The following is an 18,429-nucleotide window of genomic DNA, read 5'->3' on the forward strand; positions in this document are numbered from 1 at the left end:
CCGGGCCGCCCGCCGCCGCCGCCGCCGCGCGCGCTCATTCCGTATGCGCCACGGCGCCTCCTGGTTGGCCCGCGCCGGGTGGCGCGCGGGGCCGGGCTCCTGCGGAACGGGGTTACTACAGGTCACCGGCGCAGGGGGGCGGGGCCTGCGCCCGGGACCAATCGCTGGCGAGGGGCGGGGCCGCGTCAGCAGCGCGTCGTTCCGCGCCGCGGCCCCGGCGCCTCCGCGCCTGGCGGTGAGCGGCCGGGGCCGGGCCGGGGCCGGGGCCTCCCTCACGGAGCCTCCTTCACGGAGCCTCCTCGGGGCCCCGGGCCCGCCACTGACCGCCCGGCCCACGCGCGTTCCCGCGGCCCCGGAACCGCGCGATGCTCCGTGTGCCGCCGGGGCGCGTTAGAGAATGCTTTTGCCAAGCGTCCCCGTCAGTGAGTGACCCGGCAGAGGGATGAGCGTGCCCCGGAGCCGCCCGGCGCGGGTCGCTGTAAGAGCCGGGGCCGCGGCAGGGCCTGAGGCCGCCGTTCGGGCTTTGCCGGCTCTGAGGGTCTACAGGAGGGGGTTCCTGGCCTGCATCTCTGCTGGCAGCGCTGACAGAGATCGCTCGTGGCACATCCCTCCCGACCAGGCGTCACCTGGAAAGGTTTCGGTCGGTGCTGCTCAAGGCTGGGTTCCTCCTTAACAGTTCCTGAGGATCTTTCCTCAATATTGACTCATGCAGGCCCTGCAAATGTTCCTTCAGAATTAAAGGTTTTAATTTAACCGGTGTAATACAATACTGAAACAAAACAAATGAGCACCTGCCAAAGAGAAGCGAAATAAAAATAAACGGGAAGAAGGTTTCAAAGCCCAAGGGAAAGCTTTAGTTACTGCGGGTGCTGGGGTGGCAGCCACCATTGTCACAAGGGTGAGTTTGTTTGGCTCGGTTGGTGCAGGTCAAGCCCCTGGCACAGCAGCTCAGGCGTGTGAGGGCACAGCACACGGCACAGGGAGAGCAGGATTGCAGAGCTGATGGCACGGGCTGGGACACTGCCGTGCCTGCTGACCATCAGCGGTGATCACTTCGAGCCATTTATGAACTGTGGAGCTGCCACCGCCCATGGCTGGGTCCCGTTCCTCCTTCCCCTCACAGACACCATGTTGCAGCGGCAGAAACACTGCATCTCCAGTCATCTGCAGAGTTACTGGAGTGGCAGCGAATGTGTTCACTCTTGCTACAAGCAGGTTAACAGGATATATACTTGTAGTCCAAAGACCAACTAAGTCAGTCACTTCAGTTACTGGAAAAAACACTCCAAGTGTTTAGAACTGGAACACAGGAGATGGCTGCTGACTGTTCTGAAAAGCAGGAAAACAGTATCCACAGGATTTATCTGAGCTATAGAGGTCATGAGCTGCTTGAGCAAAAGGGATGCTACCTGAATTATGCGTAGGAATGTGGAGACATACTTAAAACAGTTGCACACTCACTGGAAAAAAAAGTGAAAAAGGGTAAGCAGACACGGAAGGAGAAGAAACTCAGTTTTCAAAGATGAAAAAAGCAGACATTTGTGCAACAGAAGGGACTTCAGGCATTGTCTGCCAAAAGATTTACTAATGTTGGTAGCGACAGAGAAAAGTTAATAAATATTTTGTGAACATTAGCACAGGGAAAAGTCCTAGATTTGTGTTACATCCATCTTACACCATTTCTTTCAAGGCAAGGAAGGTTCTGGATAAAACTACAAAAGTGATTTGATGTAAAGGAAAATGGGAGATAAAGCACTGGACAACACAGAGCTCATCTGCTCAGCATCAGGTCTCATGTTGAACCCTCTGGTCTTATTTATTTCTGGGTTATCACCAGCGACTGAGCCATAAAACACCTTGTCAAAAGCCTCACTTTAAGAAATGCTTGGAATCTGTAACTTGAAATTAAATATTATCCTTATTAAACTGCTAGATCTGAATACTGTCAAGTTTTATGAGAAGGAGATGTCAAAGAAACTTTAGCTTCAAATAGAGATTTGTTGTAAACTTTGAACTTCAGCGTCACCTTTATTACAGGGTGCATCAATTTAAGTTTTCAAATTTTCAAATTTTGGATTTCAAATGACTTTTCAGTCATTTGAAATCCAAACACTAACTGTGTAACTGGCTATATTTATTCCAAATAGACTATTGGCTGTATTCCTAACAGTTCTCAGGGTAAATGAAGACTTGATGGCTCCTAATTCAGCTCAGCATCAGAAGAGAAACAACAGCTGCAGCCTACAATGATAAAGCAACTTCAACATTACAAACACCTAAGGCTTAAGAAATTATACATATATACACGAACAACAACATGCTGATTTAAAGATTCCTACATGTATACAGTATTTTCACAAGGTTTTTCATAGATTCCTGATGTTTACATACAGCAGAAGTAAAGCTTTTCATGGTATCAGAGATATTACCACACCTTTTGCTTAAATGTAGATTTTACAGGGCAGGGCTCTGGAAGATACTGGTGTCATGTGTTACCTTAGCACTTTTCTTGCATAAGTCTGTGCTGAGTATCCCATGGGGAAACCAAAGAATGTGGGGATAGATAGTACACACAAGAGTCATCAATAAAATGAGGGAATAACATATGTTTATAATTGGAAATGTAACCTGCACAAGGCACTACACTAGTGACTGTGGGGGACAGTGGCCTTTACCACACAAGTTGTGCATAATGATAGGAAATTGAAATAGTAGCTTGTTCATATTTTCATTAAAAAGGCACAACAGCACAATTAAAGGCAGGAAAGAAGTAGTTGTATCACCCTAGAGCATTCAGGCAGGGAAGGAGTATCTGGGAAAACATGCATGGCTGTTCCTAACCACATTCATGTATTCACAGACTCTTGTTTGGCTTGGTTCTTTTTGATTTCCAGAAGGACAAGCTCATTAACTATTCTTAACGTTCCCTTTTAAAAAGTTTCAGGCATGCAGTCAAGGGAAAAAAAAACATTGCCATATGTTTTGTTCAACAACAGAGAATGAATAGCAAGTGGTAAATAGCAGGGAAGATTGCAAGTGATCTTATGAAAATACTGATTTGGAAGTACAACCAACAGACTCATCAGGAAAGAGAACAGCAAGCCAATGTTATATTTGGCCAATTCTAGCTAATATCCAGGGGGAATTAATAAAAACAAAACCACGAGCCACACTGAAAGAGGAGAGTCTATGAATGGGTAAATATGTGTGGAAGGTTGGCGTTAATCTTTCATGAACAGGCTGCTGCCCACCTATTCTTGGGAAGAAGCTAGAGGGGGAAAACCCAACAGTGTCACAGATGTAATAGATATGGGAGCTTTTAACTAAAAATCCTTGGAGGGACACAAAATCAAGGAGTATAGGACAGTATAAATGTTTAAACTAAAACCAAACTGACTTCTTATGTGAAATAACAGAAACCATTAAAGAAGGGCTTGAGTGGGACAAAGCTCATGGTCTCAACAGAATATATTTCAGTGTATGCCTTCAAAACTGTGAAAAATGAATGACCCTAAAATTACAAAACTGTCTTCATGACTCATTAAATAATTGAATACTACAACTTAATACAATGTTAGTCTAAATTAAATTAATTATACCTAAAGATAATATTTTTAAACAATTTGCTTAGAACTTATTTTGCTTTAGTTACAAACAATAGCCTGTTCAACAAAGGGATTCATATCCATGGTAATTTTTAATTAAACACTCAAACTGATGTTGTAATAATTTATATCGAAAGATATCCTGTTAGTGTGGCATTTTGAATGCCCTTTTAAGCATAGAGAGGGCTGAGCTACTACTGAAGGGGCAGGGAGAGCCAGCTGGGATGCAGGTTCTGACAGCAAAAACAGCCTGTGTTCCTGAAGTGTTCATTCTCACAGCTGTTAATTTTGGGGTGTTGCTTTAAAAGATGGAAAAACATTTCTAGACCAAACAACATGATGTTTCAATGCTAATTAGTCCTCATGTATATATCAGTACATTTGACTCATTTTTATCTGTGAAGTTTTTTTTGTTTCCAAATAAAGAAACAAATGAGTAAATTGCTAAGATTAAATTGGAAAGCAGCAAACTCTGGCAACATGCTCCAGTGATTAATTATTTAGTAGAACACTTGGTCATATGGGCATGCCCAGAGCCACTTTTCAACAGAGAGATTAATGACATTAATAATAAGGTGATCGAGGGTATAGTGGAAAATTTATCACCACTTGACACAGGCTCAGCTTTGTTAATGCTTAAAGTGCTTTTTTAAATTCCTAGCTTGTATTTTCTCATCCTACAGCTCTGTTACCAACCCACTGTGATAAATCAGAGTGTCATTCAGGTATTAATAGTAGGATAACCCCACAAACCTGAAATTTCTAATTAGGGGAAAGCATGTAAACGGGTTAAATCTGCAAAACAAGCTGCAAGGCACACTCGGCAACACTGCCACACCCTGGAACTGCCATGCCATGAGAAACTGTGTCACCCACGGAAAATCAGGGGAAGGATTAAAAATAGAATTTGTTTCTGCCCCTGAACTTTCTTGCTCAAAAGCTGCCTGTCATTTTCTAGGCCAGTGAAATGGAACAGTGGAGCTGAGTGTCAAAGGCAGCCAAGAGGAATCAAATCATCAAATGGTGTCTCAAACCTGCAGAAAAACATTCATCCCTGTGGGCTCCAAAGACAGTGGTATCCTGAGAATCTGACAATACAATTTAATCATCAAATAGACCATAAAAACATTCAAACCCAGTCCTAAGTCCATGTTTGACCATTCCACACTGTACCCCCGCACAGTTTTAAGAGTGTTTCTTCATTTAAGCAGCACTGGTTTAAGAGTGTTTCTTCATTCAAGCAGCACTGGCACAGAGCCCTTTTGCTTTTTAGGCCACCCTAGTAAGACTCACCAGGTTTGTCTGGATTACCCTGTGTGCACCTGGTATTTGAGATGGGTGCAGAAAAGCCCCTTCTCAGGACAGACCTGCTTTCTTCTGAGATTCTGAATAAATAAACATTGTACTGTTATACAATAACAGTAATTGTTAAACTAAATAAACACGTACTGTTACAGATAGAGATGGCACATTATAAACTCTGTAACGTGACAGTGAGTGGCCAAAACAAATCCAAGAGTGCTTTCCTGGTCTATCAGGTGAAGGCTGCAAAGGCTTCCAATAGTTTGCTTTTATTCAATGGGCTTCAGTCAACTACTGTACAGTGTTTTCATAAAACAAAAGTACTTTGCTGTCTAAGGCTTCAACCAGAAAACAAATTTGGCCAAGGGTTTCCAAAACAGAAGCTGAAATTTGGGTTCTTGTACAGGTGGGATGTTTGGGGTTATTTGAGAAAATTGAGGTAAACTACCACATCTTTGGCAGCTTGAGAAATGCCATGGCTTAGGTGGGTGCCCAAATGTACCCAAGACACGTTCTGGGAGAACATCCTTCAATTATCCTGTCTTCTATGCAAACCACATTCATGCTGGAACTTCCCCCCACAGCTGGGGAGTGTAAAAGCCAAAACTAGAGTATACACTTTAAAAAGAAAGATACTGCAGTAAGTTCCAGATCTGTTGTGCAAAAGCCAAGTGTTGATGTTTTGTGACTCACAGATTCTAAGGTGCTGTTAGTACACTCAGGGAATGACTATTCAAACTGCATTATGATTCATACATACAGCTGATTTTGAATTTGGGGTTGCCTGCATCCTAATAGTTGCATCTGATTTCGCTTTGGGATAACAAATCAGTCACGTGAAATTTAGTCAGCAAAACTTAAGATCATTGAACACACTTGGATTTCCTTTGTAGTGCAGTACACCAGTGTTTCCATAAAATTGTCAAACTTCGAAACATTAGCTTTCAGTGTGTTTTATAAAGGAAGGAACATGTTTCTTCTGGCAGAGATATGGAAAGGAAGCCAAAGCCATCCCAGTTTCAGTAAGCTTAACTAGGGAATTCTTTGAAGAATCAGGGCTGTAGCAGCAGTGTCTGATTTGGCAGGCTGAGCTGATCAGGGCCGGGCTGTCTCCTGCTTGGCCCCTGCAAGGCAATGCTTTGGGGCTTGTTCTGTTTAGTGCCATTTCCCCATCACCCTTCTGCAGAGCGCTTTGGACACACTGCAGCTACGCAGGAGTGGAGTAGCAGACATGTGCCAAGCAGAGCGGAGAAAAAAGTGAACTATTTCCTTAAAGCCTCACTTAGGACATTTGTACATGTCCTAAAACAGGGATTATTCAGGGACCTGCATGTCCATGGGTTCTTCTGGGAAATGCTGAGCTGAATGTCAGATCTGCTCAATTTTACATTTTCAGTGTTCCTTATTGATTGTACCAGACAGTCCACACAACCTACAGCTTAAGGGAACCTTCACTCTCCAAATCACTCCTCAGTAATGATAAAATGAGGCTCATTTAAGTTTTGTCTGATGGACATACTCCTGTGATTCATAGCAATTCCTTAGTGATTCAAAATCTGATATCAGAAACAACAGACTATGAAACAGAACTTCCCTAGCAGATAGGTTTTATATGCATAAGAAAATAATTGTGTGTTAAATCAAGTAATTGCCAAATTCAGTAATTCACTAATAGTACTTGCAAAATTCAATACATTTTAAGGTTATCCCACTGAAACACTAGAGAAAGAGATCACTGATTTTAAAAAATCTAAAATTAAATACTAATATACTTTCATACACTAACATTTCATTCTATACCATGAAAACTTTTTAAAACATATTAGAAAGTATTAGAAACTTACATAACTGAGAACTCACAGTAACAAGTACAATCAAAAAATACAATCAGAAAATAAAAAGAGAATATGCATAGGATAAAGGCACGAGGATTTAAGAGTAAGGTCTCATTCAGGATTTCAGAGCTGAAGGTGCAATAATGAAAGTATGATTGTATAATCCTCCTACATCTTGGCATTATTCTGAAGTAAATCTATGAAGGCCTAAGTAAGTGAAGGCAGTGTGATCTCTTTGCTGATTAAAGTGATCCAACACTGAGTTCAGATCTAGGGTGGTCTGGGTTTAGGGAAACTAGGCCAGTGATAGCTGGGAGCACATGGAGCATTCATCCTCACCTGATGCAGGAAAGGTCTATGGATTAGAAGGATTAAGATTAAGGGAGACAGTTTATGCAGGAGGAAGACTACAACCATGCTTGCTTAACAACACACAGACCATGATCTGCATCGCTGCAAGATGTTCACTTCTCAGCTAATGGAACATATGTGTGTCCCTCAAGACACTGCATTCTGTACCTCTTCACTCCCCTGATATTTCAAAGACATGAACTTTTCCAAGAAATGAAGGTAGAATACACAGAAATGCGTAAAAATTGGAAACAACAAAAGCTTTGTATGTGCTGTGAATGGTTTTTAAGGGATATCTCCTAAATGTTTCACATATGAGACCAAAACCCTGCTACATTCACAGGAGAACACCACAATTCAAAGAAGTCTTTTATTCTGAATGGTGGTCCAGCTTGAACACAAGCAGCATTTGCTCCTGAATACTGACGCTGGACCTTTCTGGAGACAGCCCACTCCAAGAAGTTCTAACGCCAATCTAAATAGCTGTTACCTTTGGCAGGAAGACAAAGAACATGATTTGATCCTCACACACTACAAATCACTCTCAAAATACTCTTGGGGCTGGTCTTTGCCAGCCAGTTAACTTACTGGGCCAGTATGCGCCGTAGTGGGCGTGGGCCAGGAGCGTTGTGCTCCTGTGCTGTCAGCCAGCACCCCCACAGCACGGGCACTCAAGGGACCTCCTGCAAACACACATTCTATGGGTTTAGTACAGTAAGTTCCCACACACACCAGCTTGGGGAAAACTGAGCATACTTTAGCTGCAGATCACCCAGTTACTCACTGTAAATTTTTAAAATTGTATCTGCACTTTGCTTTGTGCAATTTGGGTTGTTTTAAACGCATTTTGTCTCATCTAATTCTTTACTTGAGACAAAAGCCTGGAATTCTAAATCACAGTCATTAGTACAGCTCACCAAGGCCATAATCTCACATAACCTGTTTTGCTCCTGAAAGACAGCTCTGAGGGCTCGACTGCATGCACTGAGTCAGCTCCCTTTTCTTCCAGAATAGGATGTTAACACAACAACAGCATTGTTTTCTCTTGAAGTAAGGTATTGCTGTTCACCAGGGGAGGGTTTGGCAACAGTTGCTTCTTATGTAAACAAGCAGAAATGAATGGTGTTTTCTGGAGACCTAGATAAAAGTCTTGTTAATTATTTGCAAAGATGTATGGATGTAAAATCTCAGGCCTGATAAATATTGTCATTATACACTTGAAGTTCTATTTCATCTCTTATGTTTAAAGAATAAAGCAATAGTGTTGTAGTATGTGCATGTGTTAGAAATGTCTGCAAACCATAGGGCTATGTCCAGTATTCTTAGAATATAATGGAGCACAATTTTTTCAAGATATTAAGTCAGCATTAATCAAGTAGACTACTCAGCTAACACTGTATTTACTGTGATATAAAGGTCGTGGTGAATAATGAGTGTTGTTGCTGAAAGTATATTGTGGAATAATGAATCAATGTGTGAAATCTGGATACATTCAGGAGAGGATCAGCTAGAAGAACTGCCATTAGGTGTTATTTGCTTTGTTCTATCTGAGGCAAACAAAACATGGTACAAACCATTAAGAACTAGTATTTATTAGAAACTTACTTTAAAATGCTTTCGACTGTCCTTACTACTTCCTTATCTGGCTTGTGCAAAGGAAATCAGATTTTATAAAAATGTTAAGTTTCCTCTGACTATCTGAAAGGACAAAATTCCTGGAAAAAAAGATGTTGAACTGTTCCATCTTTATTTCTATATGTAACAGCTTGCAATGCTAATTCATGAAGACTTTAATACTTATTACTCCATCCATCCATCCCTCCTCAGTAGCCAGCACTGAAGGTAACAATCAATATCATAGTCATTACACCATGAAAGGAACAGTTATTTTTTAAGTGAGAAAAAATCCAGTTTGCAGTTTGATCTTAGAAATTCATTGGTAATATTCTGCAAACATGATATGTAGTGTGGAACAGATCTACACCCCATCACCCTTATTTAATAGTTTGATATTATATTTAGTAATGTCTTTTGCCTAGAGGAATACTAAACAGCCACTTTCAATTTTAAGGAATTAAATGATCTCCCTATCTCCTGAAGACACCACTCCCAAAGCTCTTCTAGCCCTCACAGTTTGTCTTGGGGAAGCACACAGTTTTCCTATGTTTCATTTGCCAGAGACAAGTACAAAAGCTAATCTCCACCTTAAAAAAAATCCGAGCAAATAAGACATTGGTGTTTCTATAAACAAAGTCTGAAATCATGACAGTCTTCAAATGCAGAAGGATGAATCTTAGATTTGCTATTAACATTTTAAATTTTTTTTCTGTAGTGCAAGTAATTTTTTATTGTTTTTTTTAGATTGAAGCTTGCAGTGGGGCTTTCAAGAGACACTTACTGCCTACGGAACACAGGTCTCGGTTTAGGAAATATATATATGCTATTGCTATATATAGGGGATTGGCTAACCCAAGTCCCACAAAAGTCATGTTTGAGGTGCCAGCTGCAGGGCAGCCCAGCTGTGGCCAGCTGGAAATGCAGGCAGGAGAACTGCCACTGGCATTTCAAGAAGGTATTGTATTTCAGCAAGAGCTCAACAAAACTGGCACTGGGAAAGGGCAGGCCAAAACACAGGTAATCCTCCTGTTGAGTTAAATGCTTGGGTCCCCTCAAAGTTCTGATTTTTCCCTTTCTGCAAGAGCTGTAGACATCAAGTGTAACTTTTTCTGGAGCAGGCTGTTGCCAGCATGTAACTCACAACACCACACAACTCAGCTGCAGTAACCCCTGCTCTCCATGGTCCCCAGTGCTTGTTGTGCTAAATGGAACACAGCCCTTGATCTCACAGCAATTGTGCTAGACTAGGATCAAAGTCTAGCAGCTGGCAAATTAGCATGTGGGACTCCAGCCACAAGGAAAAGGCCTTTTCATACTTGAAAAACAATGTGCGTGCTTCTGCTGCCATGTAACAGAAAACATAGTTATGGTTAGATACGTGATGATGAGTAACAAGGATACAGATCACTGGCTCTTGAGTGCATAGAAATGTGTTCACATCATCCAAAATGCTGACAGTGCCAGGATTCATGACTTCCTTTTAGTGACATCTCCCCCTTTTATTTATCTATCGTGAGCTAAAATTTCAGAATGTGGCAGTACAAGGTAGTTATGGATGTCCTGAACTGACAAGTTATTCACAGAAAGCCAGATATATATGTAAAAAATGGGTAGTTCATGCATGTGTGTCCTGTTTTGTCAGCACTACTTGTGGTAGCAGCCCCTCTGCATGACAGGTTTGGTGATCACCCCTCTCCAGCTGCATTCCAGGCCCCTTAGCCTGGCCAGGAGGTAGCTGACAGCTTCTGCTCAAATGAGACAAGGAGGGGAGTTAAAACTGAGCCAGCTTCTTCAGGGCTTGGTGGCTCTGAGCAGCTCTTGCTCTTGATTTTCAGTCAGTCCTTCAGTGGGTGATGAGGAACACAGGACAGTGGGCCTTTGATGTCCTTGGCAGTGGTAATTCTGGGACCTGCAGCCAGTGTTGGCAGGATGACAGTTCTCACTGGGATCACTGGAGGCACTGCTGCTCCCCAAAGCCAGTTATTTTAAGTCACATCTAAACAAGGAATTATCAGCTTAAGATCAGCCTTTCTCCCCTGCAGGTTCAATTAGATGCAATACTTGGTAACTGAAAGGCAAAATCACCCTCCTCTCACTTGAGCCAGACTGCTCTTGCCTTCAGTGGGTGTTGGCTGCTGCTGAACTGAAGAATTCCCAGCCTGGCCAGAGGTATGTGGGTAAATACCTGTGAGGCTGACATGCCCTGTGTGCCTGTTTACTTCAGCAGAGGCACAGCAGCCTCATTTCAGACACTTCCCTGCATGCCAGTGCCTGACATCCCTGCCTGTGGGAGGGCAGGTGACTGCACCATTTCTTGTACCACCTGCCTGGCACCACCACGCCACGGTGGTGGCTGTTTGCCTTCTCTTTTACTGATCTGCTGAGCAAAATTAAACCAACACACCACCAGAAACTACCACTGGACTCTACACTTCACAGCCTGCCCCATGCATGCTCCTTTCCCTTCTTCCCTCCATACTCTGCATTTGCAGTGGGTATTTGCTGCTCCAGCCATTGTGTACTTGGTGGCAGCACACCTGCACCAGCAGTCTGCACTACTGCTATAATGCAAGCAGAGACTAAAAACCCATTGCAGACCAGGTCTTAGAAACATGAAGAGGCTTTCAATAAGGGAAACAAAACAAAAATGCTCTTAACACATCTATGGGGTTTTTTTCTGTGAAACTGTTTTTATGAGGTTGGGTTTTGTTAAGTCATTGCTAGGTCCCTATGCAATATTATTGCCCATTAAATAAAAAGATTTACATACCAAACCAGAAAGACGTACTGTATTTACTAACAACCAAATCCCAACACCGTTATAGGTTTCCAGACCTAGCTCAGGAAACTTCTTTCTGGGCTGTAGGGCTAAGCACCAGCTGGGTGCTGACAGACATTAGAGACACACCTGGGCAGTGATGGCCAGCTCCAGAGTGAAGCTAGGCACTCACTCCTTTTCCCACTGCTGCATTAAAACCAGCATGAGTAAACCCCCTGCCCCCACAAGTCAGAGCATCTCTGTTAACATCTGTCAGATGAAGACTTCACTCTATATCCAAATACCTCTGGAGCTGAGGTGGGTGCAGATCCAGGGCTGGCTCTCGTGTCTTGCTGAAATCCATGACATTGCTCCTCAGCTTCCTGGCAGCATTCCTGGCCCACATCTGAGGCTGCAGCTCCACCAAGCTTCTCCTGCGGCGTGTGGGGCTCCCCAGAGACCCTGCTCAGCTGCAGTGCCCTCAGCTCTGGTCAGCCCTCTCAGCTCCTCCAGCTCCTCTGGCTATGACTGCCTTCCCAGCCAGACTTCTGGAATGATTCAGCTCAGGGAATAAACAAAATGGAGTTTCCTCCCAGGGAAGAGGCATGAGCAGCAGGTGAGCAGTGAGAATACCAGCACCCTGCTGTCACAGCCCAAGACTGTCATTACCTCACACCACATGTAATTAAAGCCACAAATCAGTCACACTGAACTCATTTGTTCAGTCCTCATTCACTTGCTTTTAGCGGAGGGGAAGCTTTTGAAAGCAGCTGAAATCATGGCATTGGGTCACCTAACTACACATGGGTTTCAGCTGTGAAGTCAGACTCCAGGTATGTGTTCTTGAACCTTAAAATCAGAAAACCTCTGTCAGACCCCTCTCCAGTTCTTTGTGCCTATTTCTTCTGTTGCAAAGATTTTTTTGAAATTACTGAGAAATCAGGAAATGTTTGAGGTATCTGAGCAGAACAGAAATCTAGATGAATTCTGTGTATACAAAAATGTTGAATGCTCCATTTAATGTCATCAATATTGCTGTACTAAATGCAATAGTTTTAAGAATCTAGATTTGCACTTCATGTAAAAAAATGGAACAAGCCTGTGACTGATGATGAGAGTGCTGATGGAACTAATGCACACTTAAAAAGAACCTTGCCTTCAGTATGAATTTGATCTGAGCTATTGTAGAGCAATCACAGCCCTCAGATTGCTTTATACTCCAGTAAGTTAGACTTAAGTGCTTCATGAGAGAATTAAGAAAACCCAAGATATGAAAAGCATCATTCAAAATTTCTAAGAGTTGTTAGGAGCAGAAATCAGCTACAGAAGTTTCTGTCATTTTATTACATGTATGCACACACATACATGTAGAACTACTTATTTACTCATTAATTAACTTTTTGTATCTCCAACCATTGTAGCTCATTTGCTGCAATCCCCTAATCCAAAATTAGAGTGGCTGTACATCCCTTTTCAAACATTATCCGGACCTGGGAATTATGTTCTAATTCTTTGTATCTCAAATGTTCATAAATTGTTGAAATAGGAGATGTAGCTGACTGTTGTAGAAAAATCATGTTTTACCTAAGTTCAGACTGTTTTTTAAACAATTGTTTATTTCAATACCCGATAAATTCAAATATATTGCCAGTGAACACATCATAGAAAACTATTTTTTCCGTTGAAAATGTAATTGAAAGTTATCCCAAGTAGTAATGAAAGCCCACAGCAGCACTGGCATTACATCAAACAGTGCTGGTGCATTACAAAGGCACCTCTGTACTGTTGATGATCAGAGAAAAGATTAAGTGATACAAAGGGCCAGCTGGAGCTTTTTAAATAAATTCTGGCAACAAGGATACAACTCTGGACAGTGGCCAAGAGTGCAGTTTTAATGTGCAATCAAGAGTATAGCTTAAAACAGAGAAGGAATCCAGTCCTCCTTTGCAGCCAGGGCTGGAGAGGGGACAAGCCAGCAAGTGGCCACAGTGGAGCCCAGGAGCCACAACGGGAGCCAGTTGTACACTATACTCCAATTAATTTTCATACATTTTTTAATGCAAGTGATTAAAAGCATAGCTGTCCCTCTGCACTGCCCAATGACAGCTGGTTTTGCCTTCTCCCAGATTAAGTAAAGCCAATCAGTCTCCAGAGCCCACTGAGACCACTTCCCATTGATGTCAGTGCCTGGCTCAGCCCCACTCCCACTCCACCCTCTGACTGGGAGCAGCAGGTGACTCCAGTGGGACACCACCATGGCAAGGGCAATCCAGAGGCCTTTGTAAGACAGGCCAAGCTGGGGAGGCTGTGCCTGACCTCTCAACCACCACAGGGCAGAGCAGCCCTTCCATGGCGTAGATGGGTCAGGAGTGGCGGCAGGCTGAACAGGAACTGTGAATGAAGCAGAAAACATCATACTCAAGTTGGCCTTTGAGAAGCACCTTAAATCTCAGCACACATCTAAAAGGACATCCTTCCACAAATACCACTCTGCCTTAAGCAAAGAGGTTGTATTTATATCAGAAAGTGCAATATGATTCTTCATTGGAAGTAATATCAGGTATTTTTGATGCAACTGTGTAAAAACTGTAATAGCATGTGATTAGCAATTTCATAGGGAAAGGATCAATTTCATGCTCTTCTCTATATTTTCTAGCTCTTACCATCCTGCACTGTGAAATCCTAGACAGTAAACAGCAATACAGTCGAGATATATTAGAAGAATATCCTTCCAATACTGACAAGGATACATCACATATGTTAGCAAAATCTGTTGTAATGCCATACAAATACCAAGCAGGTCATCATTATTATTCAACTGCCACCATGAAGGACTTAAAACAAATAGTGTAATAAACAGTTTTATAACTGGTAATTTCCATGCAGGTATCCAAACCAGTTAAGTTTTTTCCCAAAGGTTCAGAGTGCCAGGCTATCATCAAACAAAATCAGGTCAAGAGATTCTTGTCGAAACAAGACATGGGGTTTAGTATTCCAGTTATAAAACAATTAGTTGAACTTCAAAGTAATTTCATGTTATTACTTTCATACTTTTGGTTTTGTTCTTTTAAGTGGGGATCATTTTCTTGTACTATTTTATTTTACTAATGTAAATAATGTATCCACTTAATTTTTCCATCTGTAACAGAAAAGAGCATATATGGAGTTGATACCAGATTTTAAAACAAAAATTATTGTCTAAAAGAGATATCTAGGAACTCTCCCTTCTATGAAAGTAAATTTCAGCACTCAGAAAAGAAGATCCAAGTTGATGACAGTATCACTTACTAGTTTTACCTCCACTGACAGCATGCTCAGACTGAGATAAGAATCAGAGCACTTCACACCCATGAGCAGTTTCCATCAGAGGGGAATGAGCTTCTCAAGATACTCCAGGTTGGGCCGCTCACCCTGCAGTGAGGGTCAGGGTTTCAGCACTGGATTTTGAGAGACAAGCAAATTCAGCTACTGAAATACCTTATTCTCTTCTAGATTTTTCACTAGTGTTTGTACAGACTAGTTCCAGGTGCCACGGGGGAAGCAGCCATGACACAGCTCTTCCTGCCAGTGAGTGCCAGCAGGATTTGGGATCTGGCTACATAAACTTCCAACACTTTGCAACAGTAGATACCCGGGAAGCAGTAATCATGCTGTGCCATAGAATTTAACCCAGGCAGAGGATGAGGGCCAGTTCCCAATCCCAAGGCAATCAGTTAATGAACTCTGATTTGTTTATTACAAAATGGTTAGTCCTTTGTCAACCTGTTTGCCAACCCACTGTCCTGACTTCTGGGACATGTTTAGACTACTGGGCCAGACCTACTGGTAGCTGGTTAAAAGGATTGAGGACAATTTTCCCTTTTGTATTTGCTTTCACGTGCTTCAGGCAAATTGTTGCACCATCAGCACCTGTAAGCAGAATCCTCTTGAGCTGATTATTCACCGTCAGTAACTTCTCCCAAGGTCACTACAGGTTTTCTAGACTGAATGCCTCTCTGATGTGCTTCATGCCCACAGGGTTTGTGACACTGCTCTGAGGTCCGTCATACCTAAGGGTTCTGCTTACCTCAGCAGTGCACATTTCTCAATAGTTCCTAAGGCATCTGCATACTATGGGACTATTTGGGTGATGAGAAAATTTGCAGTGCTTTGCTCTGAAATGTCTGAAGATAACACACCCAGAAAGGCAAAAAGGTCTTGAGAACACATTCCTGTGAGGTTTGCAGGAGGACCCTGAGTCTGCAATTCAACAAACAAGAAACCCACATGGTCTTCGAGACAGACTGGATCAACCCCTTTTCCTCAAGGTGTAGAAATTTCAGCTGACCTGCTAGTGACTCCTCACTTTTGTCTCATGTAAAAGTAAAACAAGCTCCACACAAGACCCAGGATAACACACTGTATAGTGGGAAAGTGAAATCTCAAGTTTTCCTGCTGACTTTGAGACCCTTCCCCTGGCACCATATGTTTTCAAAGAGAGAGAAATTGCTACAGGCCAATGCATTTCAGCCTTCCCTGCTGTTCCTCTGATTCAAAGCAGATCTGAATTGGCTGCATCAGATATATTTAAGAGTGAAGAGAAAAGGCACAATGCTTTGGACTTATTTCTATAGTGCTTCTTGGGATGGACACCTTAAAGTCAACAGACATTTGGCCACTGACCAGAATCCAGCATTCAGGACAGTGGAGATTATGGAGATATCTACATTGTGGTTCAGCTTAGGGTTGCACATTTGAACTGAATCTCCCAAGCATAGCAGCAAGGATTAGTTAAAGGTATGATTCCTGATGAGTAAAAACTATAAAACTGAAGGAATCCATTCCTAGGTACAGCTTCACTTCTCACATAGGAATAACACATAGGACTAGAAATAGAGATATTTCTTCCACAGTTGTGTGGGCTCAATGAGAGCTGTAGATACCAGTGCCCATCCTGCCTTTTCAACACCTGTATGATTTTTAGCACAGCTTGACTCCTGAAAAAATGACATCAGCTATTTCATTGTGACCCTGTGTGCTTCCTCTCCCCTGCTCACTGGTTCCAGCTGAAATTCCATCATTCTTTGCTTCTCCCCACCTTCTCCCCATGCTGTGCCCAGCCCACAGAGGCCATAACCACATATACAGGACAGGCTGCAATTCAAAGGCTGAAAGTTGCTAAAGCGCTTATGCAAGTTAATTACTGTGCCTGTTTAATCCCATGTAATGCAGATTAGTGCTGTCAGCTACTGCTGGGAGAGCAGTTGATGTAACAGGGCTGGCCCTTCCACAGGGAAGCCAGAGGAGATGCTGATGCTGAGGAGATGCTGACCAGTGCTGGGAACAGAAACCTCTTGTGCTGCTCCCCAGCTGCTGTCAGAATGGAGGAGTTGGGCACAAAAGCTGGATATGAAAACCAGGCAAGTTTAGAAATGGTATCACCCCCCTCATTTCAAGAGGAAATTGTCAGCTTTGACCCTGTGCCCTACTTCTGCACCTTGTGATGAAAAATTTTATGTTCTAAAAGACAGATACACAAAAGACACCCTTACATCAAGGCATGAGCCATGGTGAACTCAAGCCACTAGACCCTACTTACATATCAAACAAAAAATCCTAATACATGTTTCCTTCATGTTTCCTTCAAAATCAACACCAAGAGGTCACAGAAAACCATCCAGTTTGAAAGGCCTGTTGTCCCTCTGGGCAGGAGAAGATGGAAAGGTGGAGGGAGACCTTCCTGGGAACTTGCACTTCTCTCAACTTGAGCCCAATCTCACAGGATTCATTTACAGCCATTACTCAGGTGAAATGCCCTTTGGCAGCCAGGTGTGTTTACATAGGGCTTGCTTATTCCCCGAAAGAGTGCAAATACACTGTGTTCAGATGGCTCATCCCAAAAATTAACGGCATGTTGTATTTCAGGATTTCAGCTTTTCCTGTTCTAAAGAGTGAAATAGTATGGGTTGTCTTGATTTGTAAGAGGTAGCCGGGAGTACAGCATTTCACATGACACCATTGGTAACCCAGCTACAGTAATGACATCCATTTTCTCAACCCACACATTATATGACAGTTAAGCAAATATTTTCCACCTCAGCAGGTTTTACAGTCGAATTAGAGATTTTTCTCTTTCTGGTTCATGGCTGATAAAACTTTGACTGATGGAAGTAATAATGACAGAATATGTGATAAGGTGGTCTGCCACTGGCTGAGAGTAAGGGCATAGGACACTAAACTTCCTTCAAAAGCCCTTTTTATTCCACACGACTTACAGATGCAGTAAAATTTAATAATTATTTTTAAAAGAGTATAATCAAGTCTAAATCACATAAATCCTTTTTTTACATTAGAAATCTAAGTCATTTGTATTTTGAAAAATTAGATTTTGCAAGCAAAAAATAGGAGAGATTAAAAGATTAAACATTTCTTTCAAAGATTTTTTTTCCCCCTTTTTGTTGAAGATCAAAAAGCAGTTACATATTTCAATAGCTTCCAAAGCAGCAATGGTTGTGTTACTTTTTCTGTGCTTTCCTTCTTCCTCCCAGCCTCAGGAATTAAAATGTCAGGCTACAAAATCAGACGTAGACAGAATATTTTTCAGGTGAGGCGCTGAATGGGAAGGAAAGCAGGCAGCGAATACAGGCATTCGAGCAGCAGCGCGGTCCGCAGCGCGGAGCCCGAGCGGGCGAGGCCGGGCAGCCGGGAGGCAGGGCCCGCTCGGCTGCGCAGAGCCTGAGCTCCGCCCGGCAGCAGCAGGGGAGGGAGAACGAGCTCGTTTCCTCCGCTGTCCCTCTCATCCCTCCCGCCTGCCCGTCCTGCGCGGGGCCGGAGGGACACAGGGAAGCGCTCTGAGGCCGCGCACTGTCGGGCACGACTTCGTCCCTCCGCCTTAGCGAAACGCGTGCCTAAACCCTGATACTCAGGGACGCGAGTTCAGGAGCATCGCACCCTCTCCCGTCCCCTGGAGCCGAGCACCGGC

The sequence above is a fragment of the Vidua macroura genome, chromosome 10 (assembly GCF_024509145.1).
Source record: "Vidua macroura isolate BioBank_ID:100142 chromosome 10, ASM2450914v1, whole genome shotgun sequence".
Taxonomy (NCBI): domain Eukaryota; kingdom Metazoa; phylum Chordata; class Aves; order Passeriformes; family Viduidae; genus Vidua; species Vidua macroura.